This window comes from Lolium perenne, chromosome 1 (assembly GCF_019359855.2).
Source record: "Lolium perenne isolate Kyuss_39 chromosome 1, Kyuss_2.0, whole genome shotgun sequence".
NCBI classification, from domain to species: domain Eukaryota; kingdom Viridiplantae; phylum Streptophyta; class Magnoliopsida; order Poales; family Poaceae; genus Lolium; species Lolium perenne.
Window position 1 is genome coordinate 32985012 of NC_067244.2, and position 7178 is coordinate 32992189.

Genomic DNA, 7178 nt, shown 5'->3' on the forward strand with positions numbered 1-7178 from the left:
CCTACGCACCACCTATCAAATGCCCAATGCGCGCGGAAGCCATCTGGGAATCCCACCCGCTTCCTGCGGTGCCCCGCCGAATCCGCTGGAAACTGTCCGGATTTGAACTGGGGCGACACTTTCCTTCGCTCAATAAATGGAGGGAAAAATGTTTTTAGGTCTAGGACGCATCATTTTATGTGCTAAATATTTTCCGTTTCGCGCGTTGGCGGACGGGTGCACGCGCGCGCCCGGTACGGCCATACCGCATGTCCCGTTGGCCCCGTTTTGCGCAGTTGGCAAAGCAAACGGAGCCAAAAAATCGAGCGGAGCCGCGTGGCGTCATTTTATGTGTCCTAGTAACCACTGCAAAAGATGGAACTGGGATACGGCAATTATCTTGGAGAACCCTTCACGAACAGGGCTATCTCGTCCGGAGTTCTATGGCTTTTAGGGGAAATGAGTAGGAAACGGCCCGTTTCACCACATAGTTTGTCGGAACGAGGCCATATTTGGCACGTGCGTGGGCCTTAGGATGGGAAGCAAGGCCCCGGTCGCGGATTTCCAATCCGAACCACGGGCGACGGTTTTTCCATTTTCGGGGTGCCGGAAGGGCTTTTTTTTGTGAAGCAGCTACATGGTGCGCATTTCAGTATCGCGCGGGACCTCCGCGTGGCGGTAGGATACCTCCTACGCACCACCTATCACATGCCATATGCGTGCGGAAGCCATCTGGGAATCCCACCCGCTTCCTGCGGTGCCCCGCCGAATCCGCTGGAAACTGTCCGGATTTGAACTGGGGCGACACTTTCCTTCGCTCAATAAATGGAGGGAAAAATGTTTTTAGGTCTAGGACGCGTCATTTTATGTGCTAAATGTTTTCCGTTTCGCGCGTTGGCGGACGGGTGCACGCGCGCGCCCGGTACGGCCATACCGCATGTCCCGTTGGCCCCGTTTTGCGCAGTTGGCAAAGCAAACGGAGCCAAAAAATCGAGCGGAGCCGCGTGGCGTCATTTTATGTGTCCTAGTAACCACTGCAAAAGACGGAACTGGGATACGGCAATTATCTTGGAGAACCCTTCACGAACAGGGCTATCTCGTCCGGAGTTCTATGGCTTTTAGGGGAAATGAGTAGGAAACGGCCCGTTTCACCACATAGTTTGTCGGAACGAGGCCATATTTGGCACGTGCGTGGGCCTTAGGATGGGAAGCAAGGCCCCGGTCGCGGATTTCCAATCCGAACCACGGGCGACGGTTTTTCCATTTTCGGGGTGCCGGAAGGGCTTTTTTTTGTGAAGCAGCTACATGGTGCGCATTTCAGTATCGCGCGGGACCTCCGCGCGGCGGTAGGATACCTCCTACGCACCACCTATCACATGCCATATGCGCGCGGAAGCCATCTGGGAATCCCACCCGCTTCCTGCGGTGCCCCGCCGAATCCGTGAAACCGTCCGGATTTGAGCTGGGCGACACTTTCCTTCGCTCAATAAATGGAGGGAAAAATGTTTTTAGGTCTAGGACGCGTCATTTTATGTGCTAAATGTTTTCCGTTTCGCGCGTTGGCGGACGGGTGCACGCGCGCGCCCGGTACGGCCATACCGCATGTCCCGGCGGCCCCGTTTTGCGCAGTTGGCAAAGCAAACGGAGCCAAAAAATCGAGCGGAGCCGCGTGGCGTCATTTTATGTGTCCTAGTAACCACTGCAAAAGACGGAACTGGGATACGGCAATTATCTTGGAGAACCCTTCACGAACAGGGCTATCTCGTCCGGAGTTCTATGGCTTTTAGGGGAAATGAGTAGGAAACGTCCCGTTTCACCACATAGTTTGTCGGAACGAGGCCATATTTGGCACGTGCGTGGGCCTTAGGATGGGAAGCAAGGCCCCGGTCGCGGATTTCCAATCCGAACCACGGGCGACGGTTTTTCCATTTTCGGGGTGCCGGAAGGGCTTTTTTTTGTGAAGCAGCTACATGGTGCGCATTTCAGTATCGCGCGGGACCTCCGCGCGGCGGTAGGATACCTCCTACGCACCACCTATCACATGCCATATGCGCGCGGAAGCCATGTCGGGAATCCCACCCGCTTCTGCGGTGCCCCGCCGAATCCGCTGAAACCGTCCGGATTTGAGCGGGCGACACTTTCCTTCGCTCAATAAATGGAGGGAAAAATGTTTTTAGGTCTAGGACGCGTCATTTTATGTGCTAAATGTTTTCCGTTTCGCGCGTTGGCGGACGGGTGCACGCGCGCCCAGTCCGGCCATACCGCATGTCCCGGCGGCCCGTTTTGCGCAGCTTGGCAAAGCAAACGGAGCCAAAAATCGAGCGGAGCCGCGTGGCGTCATTTTATGTGTCCTAGTAACCACTGCAAAAGACGGAACTGGGATACGGCAATTATCTTGGAGAACCCTTCACGAACGGGGCTATCTCGTCGGAGTTCTATGGCTTTTAGGGAAATGAGTAGGAAACGGCCCGTTTCACCACATAGTTTGTCGGAACGAGGCCATATTTGGCACGTGCGTGGGCCTTAGGATGGGAAGCAAGGCCCGGTCGCGGATTTCCAATCCGAACCACGGGCGACGGTTTTTCCATTTTCGGGGTGCGGAAGGGCTTTTTTTTGTGAAGCGGCTACATGGTGCGCATTTCAGTATCGCGCGGGACCTCCGCGCGGCGGTAGGATACCTCCTACGCACCACCTATCACATGCCATATGCGCGCGGAAGCCATGCGGGAATCCCACCCGCTTCTGCGGTGCCCGCCGAATCCATTTGAAACCGTCCGGATTTGAACTGGGCGACACTTTCCTTCGCTCAATAAATGGAGGGAAAAATGTTTTTAGGTCTAGGACGCGTCATTTTATGTGCTAAATGTTTTCCGTTTCGCGTGTTGGCGGACGGGTGCACGCGCGCGCCGATGCACGGCCATACCGCATGTCCCGGCGGCCCCGTTTTGCGCAGTTGGCAAAGCAAACGGAGCCAAAAATCGAGCGGAGCCGCGTGGCGTCATTTTATGTGTCCTAGTAACCACCGCAAAAGACGGAACTGGGATACGGCAATTATCTTGGAGAACCCTTCACCAAACGGGCTATCTCGTCCAGGAGTTCTATGGCTTTTAGGGAAATGAGTAGGAAACGGCCCGTTTCACCACATAGTTTGTCGGAACGAGGCCATATTTGGCACGTGCGTGGGCCTTAGGATGGGAAGCAAGGCCCCGGTCGCGGATTTCGAATCCGAACCACGGGCGACGGTTTTTCCATTTTCGGGGTGCCGGAAGGGCTTTTTTTGTGAAGCGGCTACATGGTGCGCATTTCAGTATCGCGCGGGACCTCCGCGCGGCGGTAGGATACCTCCTACGCACCACCTATCACATGCCATATGCGCGCGGAAGCCATCTGGGAATCCCACCCGCTTCCTGCGGTGCCCAGCCGAATCCGCTGGAAACTGTCCGGATTTGAACTGGGGCGACACTTTCCTTCGCTCAATAAATGGAGGGAAAAATGTTTTTAGGTCTAGGACGCGTCATTTTATGTGCTAAATGTTTTTCCGTTTCGCGCGTTGGCGGACGGGTGCACGCGCGCGCCCGTGCGGCCATACCGCATGTCCCGGCGGCCCCGTTTTGCGCGATTGGCAAAGCAAACGGAGCCAAAAAATCGAGCGGAGCCGCGTGGCGTCATTTTATGTGTCCTAGTAACCACTGCAAAAGACGGAACTGGGATACGGCAATTATCTTGGAGAACCCTTCACGAACAGGGCTATCTCGTCCGGAGTTCTATGGCTTTTAGGGGAAATGAGTAGGAAACGGCCCGTTTCACCACATAGTTTGTCGGAACGAGGCCATATATGGCACGTGCGTGGGCCTTAGGATGGGAAGCAAGGCCCCGGTCGCGGATTTCCAATCCGAACCACGGGCGACGGTTTTTCCATTTTCGGGTGCGGAAGGGCTTTTTTTGTGAAGCGGCTACATGGTGCGCATTTCAGTATCGCGCGGGACCTCCGCGCGGCGGTAGGATACCTCCTACGCACCACCTATCACATGCCATATGCGCGCGGAAGCCATGCGGGAATCCCACCCGCTTCTGCGGTGCCGCCGAATCCGCTGAAAGCTGTCCGGATTTGAACTGGGCGACACTTTTCTTCGCTCAATAAATGGAGGGAAAAATGTTTTTAGTTCTAGGACGGGTCATTTTATGTGCTAAATGTTTTCCGTTTCGCGCGTTGGCGGACGGAGTGCACGCGCGCGCCCGGTGCGGCCATACCGCATGTCCGGCGGCCCCGTTTTGCGCAGCTTGGCAAAGCAAACGGAGCCAAAAATCGAGCGGAGCCGCGTGGCGTCATTTTATGTGTCCTAGTAACCACTGCAAAAGACGGAACTGGGATACGGCAATTATCTTGGAGAACCCTTCACGAACAGGGCTATCTCGTCCGGAGTTCTATGACTTTTAGGGGAAATGAGTAGGAAACGGCCCGTTTCACCACATAGTTTGTCGGAACGAGGCCATATTTGGTACGTGCGTGGGCCTTAGGATGGGAAGCAAGGCCCCGGTCGCGGATTTCCAATCCGAACCACGGGCGACGGTTTTTCCATTTTCGGGGTGCCGGAAGGGCTTTTTTTTGTGAAGCAGCTACATGGTGCGCATTTCAGTATCGCGCGGGACCTCCGCGCAGCGGTAGGATACCTCCTACGCACCACCTATCACATGCCATATGCGCGCGGAAGCCATCTGGGAATCCCACCCGCTTCCTGCGGTGCCCCGCCGAATCCGCTGGAAACTGTCCGGATTTGAACTGGGGCGACACTTTCCTTCGCTCAATAAATGGAGGGAAAAATGTTTTTAGGTCTAGGACGCGTCATTTTATGTGCTAAATGTTTTCCGTTTCGCGCGTTGCCGGACGGGTGCACGCGCGCGCCCGGTACGGCCATACCGCATGTCCCGGCGGCCCTGTTTTGCACAGTTGGCAAAGTAAACGGAGCCAAAAATTCGAGCGGAGCCGCGTGGCGTCATTTTATGTGTCCTAGTAACCACTGCAAAAGACGGAACTAGGATACAGCGGATTCGGTCAAAGGGGTAGACCGCCAGATCTAAAGGGTAGACCGCGCACTCAAGTTAATGTCGACGTGGTAAAAAAGGTAATCTGGACGTAATATAATATATACTAGTAAAAAAAATTATATACTAGTAAAACAATGAAAGAAAAAAATAAAAAAAAAGAAAGAAAAAAAATTAAAAAAAATACATTATGCCGAGGCGGCCCCTCGGCGTATCATCAACCCTCGGGGTATTCAAACCCTAGCCGCGGGTCGAAAACACCTGGTCGGCCGCCTTGGGTCCACCTCGATGGGTAACCCGAGGGTGGCCCTCGGGGTATCACCTGGTCGGAATCGCGTTTTCCTTTCTTTCCCCAAATCTCCCGCACGCCCGCCGCCCCCAAAGTCTTTTCCCCAAATCTCCCGCCACCGCCGCCTCCTGCCCGCCGCCCCCGCCACCCCCTCCTCCTCCTGCCCGTCGCCGCCGCCTCCTGCCCGCCGAAACAGCCGCCTCCGGCCCGCCGCCACCCCCTCCTCCTGCCCCGTCGCGCGCCGCCTCACCGCCCGCCGCCACCCCCTCCTCACCTCCTCGTCGCCGCCGCCTCCTGCCGTTTGCCCGCCTCCTGCCCGCCGAAACCGCCGCCTCCAGCCCGTCCCCCGCCTTTGCTGCCCGCCGCCGCCTCCCGCACGTCGCCGCCGCCTCCTGCCCGCCGAAACCGCCGCCTCAGCCCGTCCCGCGCTTTGCTGCCCGCCGCCGCCTCACGCACGTCGCCGCCGCCTCTCGCCCATCCCCGCCACCTCCTGCCCGTCCTCGCCGCCTCCTGCCCGTCGCCTCCGCCTTCGACCCGCCACCTCCGCAGCGGCATCAGCCTGATAGGTCTTGTGATACCACAAGGTGTAGATTTCTGCCCTACGGAATTGTCTTTGTGACCACCGTAGTTGCTGTATTCGGATACATTATTCCTGCAGATTGCATGTGTACACAGTACCTACGAAAATGAGAAAGAAAAGTTCAAATAGTGCGTAGACATACACCATCCTAGGTGGAAAACTTGCTTGTGTTGTATACATTTTACTTGGCTAGCTGCTAACTAGGAAAATATTTTCATAGTTTGTAGCTGATACTTAGCTTGGCTAGCTAACTAGGAAAATATTTTCATGTTTTGTAACCGAGAATTTCTTAGCTGATACTTAGCTGATACTTATCTTGGCTAGCTGATAAATGCAAATGTGAATTTCTTCTAATAATATGTATTTGTAATAGGCCATGCCATGACCGCCTCGTCTTGAGCACCCCGGCGTGACGATCCCGGATCTTGACGCGCTTCTCGACGGCCGCCGACATCGACACTCGGTTGTTCGACTACTTCCTCTACAGCCGAGGGTGAGCTAAATTTCCAACTTCTTCTCCGCATTTTATTTATGTCACTAGATTCATTTTCCAAGTCAAGTTGCGTAACCTAGGTGTCACTTCCCGTCCTCAAGCGTTACGCGGATAAATATGCATTAGTGGTCGGCATATTTTCAACCGTAATGCTTGCGGCATTTACGGGACAGTCGGCGGATCCGTAGTTGGGTACGTTCTCCATGCTCTGCTCCGGTCCGAGTCAGGATTTCGGCAGCGCCTCACCGTTGTTCTCCGGATGCACATCCTCTTGTCTTTTTGGCGAGACGTGTATCGGGAGAGCAGCGGGGAGGTGCTGCCGAAATTTTGACTCGGACCGGGGTAGAGCATGGAGAACGTACTCAATCTACGGATCCGGCGGCTGCTAGGAGCCCACCTAGTAGAGATGTAGGTTGATGCATTCGTTTTGCCTGTTAAAAAAAATTAAAATATGATGCATTTTCCTATTTGATATAAATGCTATGCTTGTCGTTTGGCTTCCAATAGAGCAGAGGATGGCTGATAATGGATGGATGTACACCGGCCGTGTTAGTGCGACTAATAAAACAGATGAGTGGATAAGGAAGACTTGGCATTTAGTGAAGGAGTTGGCGCGTGGTACAAAACAGAAGGTTCAGCCACTTTGCCCGTGCAATCGTTGCTTGAAGCATCACCGTCGTGGAAAGGATGACATGATTAAACACCTTACGCAATATGGGTATATGCCTCGTTACGTCACGCAGATCGACTTTGATGAGCACGAACGTGACAGAGGTGAGGTGATGCGGCAGCGG